The sequence below is a fragment of the Narcine bancroftii genome, chromosome 1 (assembly GCF_036971445.1).
Source record: "Narcine bancroftii isolate sNarBan1 chromosome 1, sNarBan1.hap1, whole genome shotgun sequence".
NCBI lineage: Eukaryota > Metazoa > Chordata > Chondrichthyes > Torpediniformes > Narcinidae > Narcine > Narcine bancroftii.
In genome coordinates this window covers 253,207,139-253,226,361 of record NC_091469.1, presented here as the reverse complement: position 1 = coordinate 253,226,361, position 19,223 = coordinate 253,207,139, and the positions used below count along the sequence as shown (strand labels likewise).

At 43.8% G+C, this 19,223-nt stretch overlaps 1 protein-coding gene across 4 annotated transcripts in view; it reads left to right on the top strand.

The window, feature by feature from the left end:
- LOC138741424 (tumor protein p53-inducible protein 11-like) overlaps positions 1 to 19,223 on the top strand; it is a 110,176-nt gene that overhangs the window by 53,414 nt on the left and 37,539 nt on the right. The gene's annotated exons all lie outside the window — the stretch shown is intronic.

Genomic DNA, 19,223 nt, shown 5'->3' with positions numbered 1-19,223 from the left:
AATCCATATCTTGCGAATATCTCTGCTAATGCTTGTATTGTTTTTTCAGTGGTTGTGGACTTCAACACCACGTACTCATAGTATCTGCTGTAGTAATCTATCACTACCATAATTGATTTACCCGTCGGTAAAGGTCCAAGAAAATTAACAGCTACGTCGATCCATGGTCCTGTCGGGAGTTGCGTACTCCGGATCGGTTCTGGCGGATTACTCCTACTTGTGATTTGACATCCATGACAAGTTTTAACAAATTTCTCTGCGTCCTTATCACAACTTGGCCACCATACCTTGGTTCTGAGGTTTTGCTTGGTACCAATAATACCTAGGTGTCCTTCATGCGCTAAGGATACGATCTTCGGTCTCAATCTTTGCGGAATCACCAATCTGCAACCTCTTAATACACACTGTCCGATGCAACAAAGTTCGTCTCTAATGGGAATGTAAGCCTTGTGAGTACACTTGTCCCATTGTCCACTCTGTATGCATTCTCTTACTTCCATGAGTTCTGGATCACGTTCGGAAGCGTCCCTCCCTGTTTGGTGGCACTCAACACGCAAGTGGCGCTGTCCCCCCCGGGCAACACGTGCTGCCAACCGTGGGCTTCTCCTCGGATGAATGGCCTAGCAATTCGGCCCGTCTAACCGAGCAGTCGCTCAGCCTGCTACAAGGGGTTGCGGGGGAAAATTGTTTCTGCCAGGGGATGGCGGAAATCTGAACACACTGTCTGAGGAGTTGGCAGGGGGTGGGGGTGGTGGGGGGCATGGTGGTAGAGGCAGAGACTCTCACAACATTTAATAAACACACATCACAGTCCACCTTCAATCTGCAGCTGTTGAGGCAGGTCCTCAGGGGGAGAAGCAAAGAGGTCCTTGTCCTTTAGAACACCACCCAGATCAAATTGGGTCTCTGGAGCCGTGAGGAAGCAGATTCATTAGCTGCAGTATTATGTCACAGCGAGAGCAATGTGTTTTGGGTGTTAGGAAGACAGAGCGAGATATCTCTGTCCTTCATACCTTGAAGACGGAGTCAGGCCCAAAACATTAATTGTTTTTTGTTACCTCCGATGGGCACTGCGAACCTGCTGGGTTCCTCCAGCATTTTCTTTTGTGTTTTTACGACAATCACTGCATCTGCAGGCTTTCATGTTTCACTCCTGAGTTCTAATAAACGAGGGTTCAAGAGGTGCAGGAAGAGGGTTCCTGTTCAATTGGTGACTAAGAGTTACCCATGACAGAAAAGTGGAAGTCATTGCCATGAGGATAGCCAGAGCTTGGAGGGGAACTTCCTCCAATGTCGCAATTTTGATGAACTCATGACCACAATGCTGTCACTCGATGCGGCCAGGATGACTTTCTGCTTCTCACAAGAGAAAGGGAGTTCTAAAGCTGGAGATTTAAAGAGAAAGGTGAAAGATATAAAAAGAACCTGAGGGGGACATTCTTCATACAGATACATAAATTATGGTGGGGGTGTGTGTGGAATGAACTGCCAGAGGAAATGAGATGCTTAAAAGACATTTAGTCAGGTGCATGGGTAGGAAAGGGAAATTTTTGAGGAATATGGGCCAAATATGGGCCTAGATTGGTCAGAATGGACACATTGGGATGAATGGCCTGGAGAACTCTATGATCCTATGACCATGATGGCCATTATCTTGATCCTATGATGGCCATTATCTTGCTGGGGACCCATGCGCACAGAAGCGTTGGGGCGATGCGGTGCAGGTGGGAATTGAAATTAACTGTTCTAATTAGTCGAGCTCTTCATCAGTTGTAAGAGAATCTGACAGGTCAGAAATGGAAACAAGGATAGACTATTTCATTACGATGTAGTATCCAGTACCAGAGAGAGTTAATGCTGTCAGCCAACCCTTCCAAGGTATGATTTAAAATGTCAGACAGGTCACTCCATGGAATACTTCTCTGGGTTCCTGCACGACCTGGTAGATGAGTGAACTACCCGAAGGAAAATCCAGTAGTCCCACCCTCTTCCCAGCCGGAACGCTCTCCATTGATGTGTGCAGATGTGGCACTTGGCACTGCATGATGGAACTGTTCCAGATACTGCAGCTGGAATGTAACCCTCCTCCCTACAATCCCATTTCCTGAAGACTAAGGTTTGTTCAAGAAGTCATAACTGAAGAACCATTCCCATTCTGGACACTGGACCTGAGCCTTTTACCCGAGAGTTCAGGAGAGGAAAACATGGGACACAGTCAGGTAGAGTCTTATGGCTCGAAGTGGAGTTCATTCTATTGGAAAAGAACAATGAAACACTAGAAATACACAATTTAGCCTGAATTTCCTGACACTTTTAATAGAATCATCTGTATGATTGGAGAACAGGATCCAGGGTAGAATCCTAAGGGATTCAAAATGTTATCTTGACCATATCTGACAACAGCTGTGTGAAGCAGGACTCTCTCTCTCTCTCTCTCTCTCCCCCCCCCCCACCTCTCTCTCACTCTCTCTCTCTCTCTCTCTCTCTCTCTCTCTCTCTGGGTCCATAGTCTTGGCTGTATCCTACATTTTCAGCTGTGTTATGACATCATGAATGTTTCTGTGATCAGAGGATCTCAACATGAAGCTAAGATGGATCGTGCAATCAGTGCTTCTGGCTAAGCGTGACTGGGAATGCTTCAGAACTACATCTCCACCAGGTTTGAGAATTGGAATGCCCAGGAACACAGAAGATTGCCCTAGTAGCAAACTTAGCCAGGTCCTTCACAGGTTTTAATTTCCCATCCATAAAGTAGCCAATGTCATAAAGGGCCCCACCCCCTCCCCATCACTCTGATCACAACCTCTTCTCAGTGCCACCACAGAGTCCTGAAAACCAGCATAAGAAGTTTGTTTCCATCAGTGATCAGTCTCTTGAACCTCCTTTTGTTACATTAATCAAGTACTGCTCTAGCACCGCAAAAGGGCTGTTTGCACCTTTACAAGCCACTTTTTTTTGCACTCAAATAACTAGAGTCCCTTTCACACACACATCCCACTAAATTGGCTGTTCAGTGTCTTGGGATAGGAATGGGGTCTGGCTTTTCACACTTGACCACTCCTAACTGGAATAGTGAATGCTTTCACACTTGTAAAGCACAGTACAGTATGAGCCCTTCACCCCCTGTTGTTGTTGTGCAACCTATATAAACCTTTATAAAGGACTGTGGGAAACTGCGAGCAATAAATAGTAACAGCAGACAATCTTTATACAGCACGAGAAAGTTTGTAGCGCTATAGCGCACAATTTATACAGTGTGGGAAAGTTTGTAAAAGCAATGGCGAACCTGCCCTCCCAGAATGCTATGCGAAGAGAAAGGACTGTATGCATGGCTGCAAGAATGAAGCATTCATGGAGGGGGTTTCTCTGCCACATAGCATTCTGGGAAGCCAGGTTCCAAGGTCTTTATAAATTGTATGCCATTGCGCTACCAATTTTTCCATGCTGTTTAAAAATTGTCCACTATTGCTATTTATTTCCTCTCTCTTTCTCTCCTGCTGTGACTTTCCCATGGCAAAGTTCATACATTCATTTTCATCTTTTCTTCCTTCACGTTCCTTCGCTCACGCAAAAACATGGGTCAATTCAATCCCACAATGTAATTGCCCATTTCACACTTGCCGGATTGCAATGTTGGTGTCTGCAAACGCAGCGGATTGTACTAGGGGTCGAGGCCGTCAATCACCTGTGTGAGATTACATCATCTGACGCCGGTGTTGAGCTGATTTTGCTTTCACACGAGACACTTTAAAGGGCAAATGACCGGTAATTCCTGGGACCACTTGCAAGTGTGGAAAAGGGCTTAGGATAATTTATTATCGATCTCTCTTTTGTATTTTTAATTCTCTTTTATGTATATTATTTTCCATGAAGTACCTGTTTGGCTGCAACAAGTAAGAATTATGTACTGTCATCTACTGGATCCTAGTGTAAATGATATCCCTTTGCCCTTTTTAAGGTTTATCCTTGCTCTTTTTTTTAGTCTGTGTCCAAGGCAGACTCAAAATGGCCCTAGATGGTGATCAGTCTGCGGACCGATCTCGTGTCCAAACAGAAGACGGCGTCCAAATCTTTTATAGTAATGGGAGTTCCAGTCGATATATGTGTGGTGGTACACCACCGGCCTATTGCAAGGGGCAACCTCTCCTGCAGGAGAGTAAGGGGACAGGACAACACCTGGCCGGCTGCCAATCAGTCAGCCTGAGTGGATCAAGCCCCACCCGATCGGGTGTCAATCACCCTCCGGGATATAAGCCTGCGCCGGCCTCCCGAGGCCTCACATAGAGTTGCTGCAGCCACAGCCAGTCTGGCTCTGTGGAGGTTTTTGTGGATTGAAATCTTGTTCAGTCTTTACCTTGTGTGTGTCTGATTCTGTCTAACAGCGCACTACAATATGGTAAGTTAAAGTTGTCACATTTGTGGCACGAAATGTGAAGTTAATAAAACATTAAACACAAGTTTTATCAGGTAAACTTCTCCGTTGTCTTTATTTTCCGGTTTCCTTTGTTCTCCTGCTTGTGTTCTTATCTCTCTCTCATACCACGTGACTTCCGGTACATCTCATACATATTCATTATCATGACATCCCTCCTTTAATCAGAAATAAACTTTACCTTCACTTACCAATATCCCTCGGAAACATACAAACATCGTAACTAATGGTAATACTATAACTCAACTACATAAAATTTACTTCCTACAGCATTCATACATGCACTTTATGATATAAAATTAAAATACTGTCCCAAAGTTCTTATTAAAACTATGGCACAAAGTCTTCGTATCGTTTGGGCGCTCTCCGGTTTCGTTTCGGCCTGCCTGCGATATTGTCGTCGCTTCTCGGTTGTTCACTCTCAGCGTCGAAAATACTGCTCGCCACGGCTTCGGGTGTTTCTGGCGCTCTAGTCACTTCATCAGGAGTGCTGGTAACTGCCTCTGGAACATCATCAGGTCTCTCAGTTTCAGCATCTCGTATTGGCCTTTCAACCTCATCGCTCGATGTATCTCTGGACTGGTACCTTTTTACACCTGATACATTTCTCTTATACAGGACTCCAGTCAGAGACTTGACTGTCACCATACTGCCACTTCTGGATACGACAGTATAGGGTTGATGGTAATAAGGTGTGTCTAGCTTACCACCAGTTTCATGCCTCACTAGAACATTATCTCCTGGCATGATGTCTGAGTACTTGGCTCCACGTTTCGAATCTGTGTACAGCTTTGCTGCACCTTTCTTTTCAGCATCGTGTTCCCTCATCTCCTGGTCGTCTCGGATTTCCTTTATTTCTGGCATTTTTGTGCGGATTTTTCTCCCAAAAAATGCTTCTGCAGGACTTTTTCCAGTGGTTGCATGAGGCGTTGCTCGATAGACAGCCACATAAGATAGCAATGCTTCTCGCCAATTTTGTCCTTCTGCGTGTGCAATCCTCAATCGTTTTTCAATGGACTGATTTTGTCTCTCTACTTCTCCATTGGCTTGCGGCCATTTCGGAGTTACTTTATGATGGTGGATACCTGTGGTCCTCATGTATTCCTCAAATGTCTCTGAAATGAATTGTGGACCATTGTCAGAGTATAATGTAACAGGTAATCCATATCTTGCGAATATCTCTGCTAATGCTTGTATTGTTTTTTCAGTGGTTGTGGACTTCAACACCACGTACTCATAGTATCTGCTGTAGTAATCTATCACTACCATAATTGATTTACCCGTCGGTAAAGGTCCAAGAAAATCAACAGCTACGTCGATCCATGGTCCTGTCGGGAGTTGCGTACTCCGGATCGGTTCTGGCGGATTACTCCTACTTGTGATTTGACATCCATGACAAGTTTTAACAAATTTCTCTGCGTCCTTATCACAACTTGGCCACCATACCTTGGTTCTGAGGTTTTGCTTGGTACCAACAATACCTAGGTGTCCTTCATGCGCTAAGGATACGATCTTCGGTCTCAATCTTTGCGGAATCACCAATCTGCAACCTCTTAATACACACTGTCCGATGCAACAAAGTTCGTCTCTAATGGGAATGTAAGCCTTGTGAGTACACTTGTCCCATTGTCCACTCTGTATGCATTCTCTTACTTCCATGAGTTCTGGATCACGTTCGGATTCTCTCTCGACTTCCTTCGTAGTCACAGCTTTCGTGGTCGCCTGAATAGCTACGAAGCGTACAAAGCTCTCTGTTTCTGTTCCCAATTCTGACTTGGATTGTGGACATCCATCCTTCACCAATCTGGACAGCGGATCAGCAATGTTTGCTTTCCCTGTAATGTGGATTACTTTATATTTGTAGGGTTGTAGTCTGAGTACCCATCTCTCTATTCTGGTACATGGTTTGGATCTAGGTGCATAGATCACCTCTAATGGCTTATGATCTGTGATGAGTTCAAATTCAATGCCGTATAAATATGCATGGAACCTCTCACAGGCCCATACAAGTCCGAGTGCTTCTTTCTCTGTCTGAGAGTATCTTCTCTCCACATCTGATAACGATCTGCTGGCATAGGCAATGATTCTTGGTCCTCCATCATGCATCTGGACCAACACAGCTCCTAAACCAACTGGCCTGGCATCCGCTATGACTTTGGTTGATGCCGCCGGATCGTAATATCCAAGAGTTTTTGCATCTGTCAGGTTTTGCTTCAGCGCTGTGAATGCTTTCTTCTGCTCAGATCCAAAATGAAATGGTACACCTTTCCTGGTTAGTTTCCTTAGTGGTTCTGCCACTGTAGCGAAATTAGGAATGAACTTTGCACAAAAATTAACCAATCCTAGGAAACTCCTCACCTCTGTTGCATTCTGAGGTGCACGTGCCTCTGCAATAGCTTTCACCTTGGCCTCTGCAGGGTTTAGTCCTTCCCGTGTAAGTCTGTGTCCCATGAAGTCCATTTCTGACACACCGAACTGGCACTTGTTTCCATTCACGGTAAGGCCTGCCTCCTGTAGTCTAGATAGTACACGCCTCAACCGTTTGTCATGCTCTTCCTTCGTTGGTGCATGGACTATGATGTCGTCAGAAATGTTGGCAACTCCAGGAATGCCTTAAATCACTCGACGGATTTCATACTGGTAGATCTCCGAAGCTGCATTAATTCCAAATGATAGTCTCTTGTAACGATACAATCCACAGTGAGTCACAAATGTAGTTACATCTCGGGAACCTAGATCCAGCTCTAATTGATGATAGCCCCATTTCAGATCAATTTTTGAGAATACCTTGCTGGTAGTTAGTTCTTGAAGTATCTCTTCCACTGTTGGTATAGGATGTCGTTCTCTAATTATAGCTTCATTGGCCATTCTCATGTCAACACATAGTCTCCCTTTGGTTTGGGCACAATCACTACTGGACTGACCCATTGTGTCGAATGTTCCACCGGTTCTATAATGTCTTGTTCGATCAATTCTTTAATTTTGGCTTCGACTTTCCCACGAAGTCCAAACGGAGTTTGGCGCATTGGTTGTGCCTTGGGTTTGACCGTTTCATCTACCGCTAGCTTCAATTGTCGACCTTTCAGCTTTCCTACTCCTTGGAAGACTGCGGGGAATTCTTGCTTCATATCCTCGTATGACTGAATTGAATTGACACAAGCTCCAATATGAAGTATTGCCAGGTCTTGCGCTGTGCTTCTACTCAACAATGGTTCTCCCCTCTCTTCTATGACCATAAACTCTGCTTCGGTGTACTTATCTCCAGCTTCAACAGTTGCAGTAAAACATCCAATGGTCTGCAATGGCTTGGTTGCTGTGTATGGATACAGTTTCTTGGAACACTTCTTTGAGGTACAGATGATCTTTTTCCTTTTCAACTTCTCCCATAAATGTCGATTAATCACATTACTGTCACTGCCTGAGTCTACAATGACCTGAACTGTCACTCCACCAATGATCACTGGGACCTTCTCATGATGTACATCATTCAACGTAAATTGATAACAACTCTGTTCCTCCTGGGTATCATCATCGTCACCGTCTATCTGGCGAATGGTATCTTTCTTTCCAGGATACTTTCCTTTCCCCCAGGCTTTGCCTTTGGAAGTTGTACTCTTCCTCTTCTGGTCTGCATTGGACTTGCTTTTGCACTTCTTTGCAAAGTGGTCCTTACCTCCACACTTTCTGCAAACTTTGCCTTTGGCCAGGCAATATGGGTCTTTTCCAAAATGACCACGGTTTCCACATCGATAATACTCCACGTCATGTGTCGGCGTATATCTTGGCTGATTATGGCGATGTGAGAGCCTCTTAATTTGCTGGCTTGAGTTGTCTTTCAGGGTCATGGTATGAAATAGCCCTTCAACAGCCTCTAATGCAGCAGCAATGGTTAAAGCATCAGTGAGTTCCAACTCATTCCCTCTTTCCAGTAGACGTCTTCTGAGTTTATCTGATCTGCAGTGCTATACGACTTGATCCAGTAATTGGTTGTCCAAATCAGCTGGCATGTAATTGCATCCAACAGCTAGCTGGCGTAGTCTCGTCACGTACTGAGCAATTGTCTGGCCATCTTCTTGTCTCGTTCTCCGAAACAAATGGCGTTGAAATGTAGCATTCGGTGTCACTACATAGTGTGCATTTAATGCATCTACCGCTTTCCGGTACTCATCCTTTCTTCCAGTATTCAAAAGTGTCTTAAATGTTTCCCGAACTGAGGGTCCCGCAGTGAAAAGAAGTAACGCCCTCCTCTGCGCTTTTTGTTCAACTGTACCGGTATCTAGAAATAGGCCACGACTGTCGGCGTAGGATTCAAATTCTTCCAGCCATGCCTTCCACTTCACACTTACGTGCTTGCATCACCCGTTGGGTCAAAATGAGCAATTCCACTATGTGTTAGAAAGTCACTGTCTGCACCAGCCTTGAGGAAATATTCCAGCACCAAAAGTACTGAGTCACAGAGAAAATTCTTATCACCTTGAAGTTGTCTGCAAACCTCTGTAATCTTGTTTAGTCTTTAATTTTCTTTTTTTTTTTTTTTTTTTTTTTTTTTATTTTTCACACCATAAATCACATTAGCCATGATATACACAATTTCTTTTTCACACATATACAGTGACTTTTTCTCCCCCCCCCCTTTCCTCCCAAACCACCCCCCCACCCCCCCTCTCATCCATTTTAGGTATACAATCTAGGTTGCATTAATCCAGTCAGACAATGTTGTCATTCAACAAAATTACACCAGAAATTCTACTGAGTCCATTCTTTTCTTTCCTTCTCCTTCCATCAACTTAGGTAATGTTTGTCCCCGGTAGGTTTTCGCTATTGTATTTAATGTAAGGCTCCTATACTTGTTCGAATATTTCAATATTATTTCTTAACCAATATGTTATTTTTTCTAATGGAATACATTTATTCATTTAAATTTGGTAGTTTCTTCCTTTTAATTTGGTTATGTATTCCATTAATATTTAAAGACATATAGTTCAGCGTAGCCCTTTTATATTTTGTTTATCTTCTCTTTCCGTTTTTCCATCATTACCTTTCCTCCTTTTCCATTTCTGTTTTCTTATTTTCAACTCTTTATAAGACAACATTCCTACAACATCCAACATTTTCCTTATTCTCCTATTTCTATCTTATTTATTCCCAATCTCCCATTCACCTCCTGAGTTGTCCTTTATCCCTTGTCGGACAACCACATCTCCCCTCTCCATTTGGATTTGCGAATCCACTCGCAAGCGTCAACTGATTTTGCAGTGACCGCTATTTCCCCCCACCCCGCCTCCCCCAGAAAAGATTTCACTTTTCATATGTCACAAAGGTCACTCTTTTAATTCCCTCCTTATTCTCTCTATTCCATTACCTTCCCTTATTAATTCTTGTCTATACTATCTATATTTTCCTCTAAGTACAGATACATTCACGTATGCTCCTTGTCTCTATTCACTCTTATACCTCTTTACCCGCATACATATCAATCGTGATCATTTTTACTCTCATTACCCGTCTTCATCCCTCAGTCTATTTTTGTCTTTACCCACATACATATCAATTGTGATCATCTTAACTCTCATTACCCGTCTTCCTCCCTCAGTCTATTTTTGTAATTGTTCTGCAAATTTTCGTGCTTCTTCTGGATCCGAGAATAGTCTGTTTTGTTGTCCTGGAATAAATATTTTCAATACCGCTGGATGCTTTAGTATAAATTTATACCCTTTCTTCCATAAAATCGCCTTTGCTGTATTGAACTCTTTTCTCTTCTTTAGGAGTTCAAAACTTATATCTGGATAAATGAAGATTTTTTGCCCTTTATACTCCAGTGGTTTGTTGCCCTCTCTTACTTTTTCCATTGTCTTCTCCAGTACCTTTTCTCTTGTAGTATATCTTAGGAATTTTACTACAATAGATCTTGGTTTTTGTTGTGGTTGTGGTTTAGAGGCCAATACTCTATGTGCCCTTTCTATTTCCAATTCTTGCTGTAGTTCTGGACATCCTAGGGTCTTAGGGATCCACTCTTTTATAAACTCCCTCATATTCTTGCCTTCTTCATCTTCCTTAAGGCCCACTATCTTTATGTTATTTCTTCTGTTATGGTTTTCCATTGTATCTATTTTTTGAGCTAGTAGTTCTTGTGTCTCTTTAGTTTTTTTATTAGATTTCTCCAATTTCTTTTTTAAGTCTTCTACCTCCATTTCTGCTGCTACTGCCCGCTCTTCCATCTTGTCTATTTTCTTTCCCATTTCTGTTAAGGTCATCTCCATTTTAATTATTTTCTCCTCTGTGTTGTTTATTCTTTTTCTTAAATCCTTAAATTCCTGTGTTTGCCATTCTTTAAATGATTCCATGTATCCTCTAATAAGAGCAAGTATATCCTTTACCTTGCCTCTCTTTTCTTCTTCTATTTCACCATACTCTTCCTCTTCTTCTTCCTCTGGGTTGACCATCTGTTGTTTCTTTGTTGCCCTTTCCTCCTCTTCTATCTTGTTTCTATTGTCTTCTGTGGTCTCTTCTTGCTGCAGGTGTTCTGCAGCTGTCGTTGCCGGCTGTGGAGATCGACTCCCCAGCTGGTCCCCCCTCCCGTCGGTGTGTTTTTTTTCATTCGCATCGCGCATGCGCGAAACTTCGCGCATGCGCGGTTGCGCACTTTTACTCGGCTCTGCGAGCCATTTTTGTAGTCCATTATTTACCGACCTGAGGGAGCGGGTTTCTCTCTCCGCAGCGGGCCTCTTCGGACAGGTAAGGCCTTCACCTTTTTCCTCCTTTGTCTTCTCTTCCTCTCTTCTTACCGTTGCTTTCGACTTTTCTTTTTTTGTCGCCATCTTCTTTCCACCTTTATACTCACTTTTCTGTAACTTTTATTTCTGTGCCTTTGTGTTTTCTCTTGTTTTTCCCGACTTTTCTGGAGAGGGCTGGAGTTCACCGTCCGGCCACTACTCCATCGCGTGACTCCTCCCAGTCTTTAATTTTCTTCAAGCTTCTTTCATCCTCGTCGCCAATGTCACATTTGTGTCCCGAAATGTGAAGTTAATAAAACATTAAACACAAGTTTATCAGGTAAACTTCTTAGTGTCTTTTTATTCTCCGGTTTCCTTTGTTCTCCTGCTTGTGTTCTTATCTCTCTCTCATACCACGTGACTTCCAGTACATCTCATACATATTCATTATCATGACACCTCTATCTTTTTTTTTACTCCTCTTTCTAATATAAATCCCCCATTTCTCACTCTCTTCCTCTCATTATCTCCCTTCTTTCCATCTCCATTTTTCTCCCTCCATCTTTCTCTTTCCTTCTCTTTCATTTTCATCAGGGGTGGGCAACCTTTTAATTTTTAATTTAGACATACAGCACGGTAACAGGCCACTTCAGCCCACAAGTCTGTACCAGGGGTGTAGGTTAATTGGGCGGCATGGACAATTATGTCTGTATACACACTCTCAGGTTCATTCTCCCTTTTATCAGTCGTTCTCTTTCTTCGGCTACTTGTGCTCCAAAATTCCCTCGAGCTAATAATTTAAATGTAATGTCTTATAAATCTTATATCCTACTCTATTCACTTCTTGTCAATGTTCCCTGATCACATTTACATTATATATGTAAACTTATCATTCTTCCTCTGGTACCAGTAGACTGACAGAATCATTTTAGGGAAATGTGATGCCATTCCGATTATCCACATCTCGTAAAAAAAATCAGTACTGAATGAGAAATTAAAGTAAATCATTGCATATTTGCAGCCTGTCAGCTTCAAAGTAAATTTGCCAACCCCTCTGGGTTTCCAAAGTACATTCACCAAATTAAAAAAAAAGGATTAAATCAAATTTCGACAAGGCTTTCCAAGGCCAACCCTTCAAAGCAGGGCAAGGGGACCAGATTCATGGCATTACCACCATCTGCAGATTCCGTCTCGAGAGCCCTTGGCATCCTGACTTGGAAATATCCCCCAGGCCCTTCAGCATCGCTGGGTCTACATCCTGATGCTCCCTTCCTGAGGAAGCTGCTGGAGGTGGACTTCAGTGACTCAAAAGACCACTGCCTCAAGGGAAGTTAAGGGTAAATAAAAATGCTGGCCATGTTGGTGTACAATCTATTCAAAAAATGTATGAACTTCCTTCAGCACATATTTCATAGAGTGAAATTACCCAACCAATGTGTAAAACATAATTCGGCATTCACTGCATGTTCATCAAGTCTTCAGAGGGTGTTTCTGCATGCTTGCTCAATATTTTTATATTCCCTGTCTGAAGTGTCATCATCACCAAGGCAACGTTGTCCACGGACAAGTAATGGCCCCACCAAATGGTGCAGAAAAATCCACAGACAAATTGTACCTGTCAAGCCAGACCATAACAATTAGGAGTTGTTGCTGTAGCACTCTGGGAGATTAGCTTTTGTATAAAGTTATTGTGACAAGCATGAATTTCCCGTCGGACACACTCCCCTCTGTTTCTACACATTTTTTAAAATCATGCCTTGTGTCACAAAAATTTACATTAGTCAGTTCTTGGGTTTACTCCAAATTAACAGGACTTTCTGCAATCTCTTCCTGACCTCAATGATTCCATCTCATTGCACTGAAGATTGAAGGCCATCTCCAGTGCAATGTAACGATAACAAACTTTGCGCTCAACATCAGCAAAACCAACGAGATGATTGTGGACTTCAGGACGAAGACAGGGGAACACAATCCAGTCCTTATCGAGGGCTCAGTAGTGGAGAGGGTCAAGAATTTCCAATTCCTGCGTGTCAACATCTCCAAGGATCTGTGTCCTGGAGATAAAATCAAAAGAAGGCTCGCCAGCGGCTAAACTTTGTGAGGTGTCTGAGGAGATTCAGTGTCACCAAAGACTCTCATAAATGTTTACAGGTTTACTGTGGAGAGCAGTCTAGCTGACTGCATCACTGCCTGGTATGGAGGCACCAACTCTCAGGACAAAATTAAACTCCAGAGGGTTGTTAACTCGGCCTGCGACATCAAGGGCACCAGACTTCATTCTATCGAGGATATCTTCATGAGGCAGTGTCTTAAAAAAGCAATCCTCAAAGATGGGGAGGCAGTAAGGAAGAAAGAGCCAGACATTGAAAGACCACCATCCAGGCCACGCCCTGTTCACTCTGCTACCCTTTGGGGGGGCGAAAAGTACAGGGTCCTGAAGATGAGTGCTCAGTGGCACAAGGACAGCTTCTTCCCCATTGCCATCAGATTCTTGAATGATCACAAACCACAGACACTACCTTACTTCTCGTGTACTTTTTAAAAAATATATAGTAATGTCTTAAGATGGTTAAAATATGAATGTTTGCTCTATGATTGCTGCCTCAAAACACTGAATTTCATGACTGGTTCATGACAATAAATCCTGATTCTAATTCTATTGACTGCCCCTGGGTTAGCTCTGGTGTTCTGTACTCTTAAAGTTGGGTCTAGAACATAGAACAGTATATTGTACCAACTTTTCCAAACTGTTTGTTATTCAATACTTTTTTATATATATTTATTTGCAATAATGAGGAAAGGTTAAGGGCCTTTTTCCACAGCATTAAGCTTGTGATCTAAAATACCATAGGTTGCTTAACCTGGTACCAGAATAATTCACATAAGATTCCATTCCTTAATGTTTGCATTATCACCCACGCTTACTGTAAATATTTAAAATGGCAGAGAAAACCTGTGTAGGGGACTCAAAAATTCCAGCCCCCACTGAGTGTCTTGAGTGTGATAGAGGTCTTGGCACTCGTACTTTTAAGTTCTTACCAGTGGAATGGCAATGCCCTGCGATAAAATCGGGCAGAGCAACGAAGGACTTATTGGAAAGGCACAACAGCGACAGCACTTCCTTAAAAGGCAAAGGCAGGCAAGGCCGCCAGCCACCACTCTGTCAATCTGTCAGTTGCCAGCTGCATCTCCATGTGGTAGGGTTGCTGCAGGGCATCGGATTGGAGGCCAATCCACAGGAGCATGAAAGTGGCAGAAAGGATCACAGGGGTCTCCCTCCCCCCCCCCCCCCCCACCGAGTCATCGTTTAAAGAGGGCTCGCCAAATCAGCGAGAACCCCTATGACCCCCAACGCAGCTACTCCCATCGGGGAAAAAAGATGGAGAAGTATCACAGCCTGAGCCACCAGACTGAGGATCGGCATCTTCCCTCGTGCAGTGAGAAATCTCTGTGACTTTAATATATCTACATATGTGCCAGGTATTTCTGGATGTGCATTTGTTTGTTGGTGTGCTTGCACTGTGGCCCGGAAAGTGCTTTCTCATGGAGTTGCACTTGTGCAATCGTATGACAAAGAAACTTGAAGTTTGGAACAATCGCAGAGCTCAACCTTGACAAGAATGCCTCTCAGCTTGGTTCCTGAAACCATGTTTCCCAGCATTACACCAGCTGCAGCTTTGATTCAAATCATAAATCTCTAGGGCCAGACTCAAGAACAAAAACTACCTTTGGTTTGGCGAAGGTCAATTGTGCAAAGAAGGATTGAGTAGGGGAGCGGCGAGAACAATTTGTCACCTTAGAATCCGTAAGAAGTGCTTGACAAGGAAATATGTGAGAGAGTTTTTGATCAAAAGTTGTTGCACTTGGCTTCAAGCTGTTGTAACCATGTAAGTGGGAAAGGATATAAAATAGGGCCAGGGGAGGAGGTTTGGCGATGTCAGTGTCCAAAAGTGCTGCCAAAACTCAGTAGGTCACGCAGCATTCCTAGGGCTGTCAACGTTTCAGTCCTGAGCCCTTTGTGAGGAATCTGGAAAATCGTAGATGCCTGAATAAAACAGGGTGAGGTGAGGAAGGGGATGGGGGTTGGGGGGGAGGGGGGGTGGGGTACAGGCTAACAGGTAAGAGGTGGATACAGATGGGAAGGTCGATAGAAGGAAGCTGAGGAGTGATGTTGGGGGGGAGGGTAGCTGTCTGATAGGAGAAGGAAATGAAGGTGGTGGGGAGCTGGGGGAATGGAAACCGATTCAGAGAGAGAAAGAATCCAGGAGGAGGATTCGATGTCGATGTTAAAGCCGCCTGGTTGGAGAGTGCTTAGACGGAATAGATGGCATTGATGTTCCAATTTGCAGGTGGCCTTCGTTGGCAGTACATGAGGCCATGGACAATGTGATGAAGGTGCGTGGAATTTAAGTGGTTGGCTACTGAGAGGCCCTTGTCTGTGCCCAAAGTAGAGGAGGCCACATCAGGAGCACCTGAAGAAATATATGTGCCCAACGTCAGGGCTGAGAAAGAAACCTGGGAAAGGAAACCGGATTTCGAATGGAACAGTTTGTCCTGAAGTCCTTTAAAAAATCAGGAATGCGGATCTGTTTGTCATCAAAGCAGCGCTTAACATGGTGGTATCATCACTGACTTACAACTCCAGTGAGCCAGGTCTGATCCTGACCTCAGCCACTGTCTGTGTGGGGTTTGCACGCCTCCCTGCGGCCACAAGGGACTCGGACCCGAAACAGTGACTACCTTTTAAGTCCTCTGGGTGCTAGGTGACCTGCTGAGTTTCTCCAGCATTTTTGTGCATTGCATCTTTTCATGTCAGCCGTGATGAAGGATTCCTGCCTGAAATGCTGACCATTATTTTTCCTCTCAAAAGGCTGATCATGCTTGATCCCCAGAGCTTCTCCAGCAGATCTTTTGTTGCTTCGGGACAGTGAGGTCCCCAGGAATTTATGCTTTATAGATATTGTCATGGCTCATATCAATGAGAGCTGTCAGAACTTGAGGGTGGCACACAATGCTATTACTGCGCCAATGACCCAGGTTCGAATCCGACGCTGTGTGTAAGGAGTTTGTACGTTCTCCCCTTCACCTGTGTGAGCTTTCCCCAGGAGCTCAGGGTTCATCCCACCCTTCAAAGAACTTTGGGGCTGGAGGCTAATTGGGTATAATTGGACAGCATGAGCTTCTTAGCCCAGAAGGGTCTTCTATGGTCCTGCATTGTTAAAAATAAAATTGACTTTGGATTTTACTGGGGTGTTTGACAAGCTCCCACTTTGCAGATCAATGTGGCAAACTGTATCCAAAATTAAAAATTACCTGCATGGCAGGAAACAGAAATTCACAATTGACCAGGATTTTTGTGGCCTCAAAGTTGTTGTCGGTGGGATTCCACAGGCCTCCCTACCTGGTTCTCTGCTTTTTAAAATAAATATTAATGACCTGGAGGTAAATGTCGCAGCCAGATGATATAAATAATGGCCACGTGGTTGACTGAGCGAGAACAAGGTTATGAAACATTAATAATATTTGTTAGGCCACAGCTGGAGCCTTGTGGGCAGATTATGGTCATTGCTCCACAGGGAAGGTGTGTGCACTAGAGGGTGGGAGGCTGTCGTTACTCCAAAGGGAGGGTATGTGGACTAGAGAGGGGGGCAGCTGTAGTTGCACTGGAGAGGGGCAGGCAGCATTCACCAGGGATGGATCTGGGGTGGGGATTTGAAGTCGGAGACTGTGGGGTTACCTGAGATATGTATGAAATCATGTTGAGGTGAATGAGACCCCCCCCCCCCCCACCTTATACACTGAATGATGTTGGTTTAGCATAAGGGGTATGGAGAGAAAGCAGGCAAGTGCCTGAATAAAATAAATGGTAGGGGAGGAATACAGACCAACAGACAAAAGGTGGTAATTAGATATGGAGAGGAGGCCAGGAGAAAGGAAAGGTGACCTGGGGTAAAGGAGAGAGGGAAAGGGGAGAGACAGAACCACAGGTGGGTGGCTAATGGAAACTGGAGGTCAATGTTAATGCCATCCAGTTGGAGGGTGCCCAGAATATGAGGTGATGTATCTACTCCTTTTCCACCACAACACTGAGAGCAGAACCTCATCTTTGGCGCTGTGAAGTTGGAGGGGCTCAGCAGGGCTGACAGGGTCCATGGGAGTCAATGTTTCAGGTCGGGACCCTTTATCAAGACTGAGGACACTTTAGCCTTGATGAAGACCTGCTAGGTCCCTCCACCTTCTCATTGTTCACTCCAGCACCTTCACTCTTCTGTTTCTCTGTGGTCAGTGTTGTTTGCAATTTGTTTCTGATCTCAGATGGCTTGCCATATTTGCTCTGCTATGATACAGCATAGATTTCAAAAATATTTCACTACTGTTGAACATTTTAAGTACCTATTTTACACAGTTATTAAATGGAACCAATTGTTGCCCACGACAATCCTTTGAATGTCAGTGTCAAATCTGATCAGTGTCTGTGGGGGAGTCCAATGAAGAAACAGTCTTTTAGCATCCTGCCCTGCAAATCATTCTCATCAGAATCTTTTTTTAAAATTAAAATGTTGTTCAACAAAATTTCATTAAACAAGCAGCAATGTGCAGATCTGTGTAGCAATGCACTCATTCCCACTAAAGAGAGTGGAGCGTTCAGCAAATGAGTTGGTATTGAACTGGCTTTGGGAGGAGATGATCTGGTAATCTTAAAAGTTTCACACAATATTAATCTATGGTGAAGAAGTAAAAGCATTTGAAAAGGCTCCAAGCAACACATAATTTTGATATTGGTAATTGTTTCTTAATTTCAAAAACTAATTGATCAGTCTTCCAGGGAGCAAGGGAGGCAGGGGTCTTCCTACGGTCTGTATTGACATTGATAATTATGAGGAGCATTGCCGTTGTTTTGTACCCATAGAGCTACGTTTTCTGAATCATAGCTGGAAGCTTTGTAAGCTAAAATTTGGATAAATTTTACGGAGGAGATGTGTCATTGTTCTCAAGTTAGAAATTACACCTTTCCTTCCCATTCCCAGAAATCTGAAATGTCAGAAAGATCTAAATGATCTAAAACCTCTCCAGTTTCTTGCCTGTTCTCTCCTGAAGCATCGTGCCTCACCAAACCCGCTCCACTGTGGTGCAGGTGAAGCGACTCAGCTCCCAACCCTGGCATCCGCTGCTGTCCGTGCGGAGTTTGCACGTTCTCCCTGTGAACGTGTGGGTTTCCTGCCACATCCCAAAGGAGCGTGGATTGGAGGATTAACTGGCTGGTGTATGTTGCTCCCAGTGCGTTGGTGAGCTGTGGGACCTGGGGCAGGTTGACAGGAGTGTGGGTGAGTGAAAGAATTGGGATTGGTCTAAATGGTTGGCACACTTTCGATGGGATGAAGAGCCTGTTGTATGCTTCAATTACTAATTGTAAGACAAAGATTTCCAAAGGAGGAGATTGGGAAGAACCATTTGCTTCACTGAGAGAATCCAGAGCAAAAAGACAGATGTAAGAAAAATAGAGGGTTATGGGTGTGAGGGAGGGGAAATTAAATTGTTTCCATAGGTTAGCCTGACATAGTGGGCTGAAGGGCCTGTAATATACTGTAATGTTTGATGTAATGGCATGGGAGTTCCCAGTATCTTAACCCACTGTTATTGTAAAATCAACACCTCTAAAACAGATTACAGTGCACCACCATGTTATGGCATTTCAAATGATGGGAATTCTCCTTATCAAATTCACAAATCACTACCCAAAAATTTGAGATACACTATAAAAATTTGCTCTGGGATTTACATGACAAAACAAAACTAAATAAATGCCAAATGCAGTCAAAGCGGGAAATGGCAATGCGGTAATGACAGTGGGTTTATTGTCCCATATATATTGTACGATGTGCACCTGTTGTGAAATTCTTGCTTGGTTGTCTTGGAACGCAACCCTTCTATGACACAAGAGTGTGCTACACTTGGCCAGGCTGCAGATGTGGAATCTAGCTGGGCTTCTCAGGGAGGGGAGGTGGGGGAAGGCTATCGCTGCATTTCCCACAGGATCAGGGCCATCTGATGGCTGGAAAGTGGGTCAGGAGCATCGC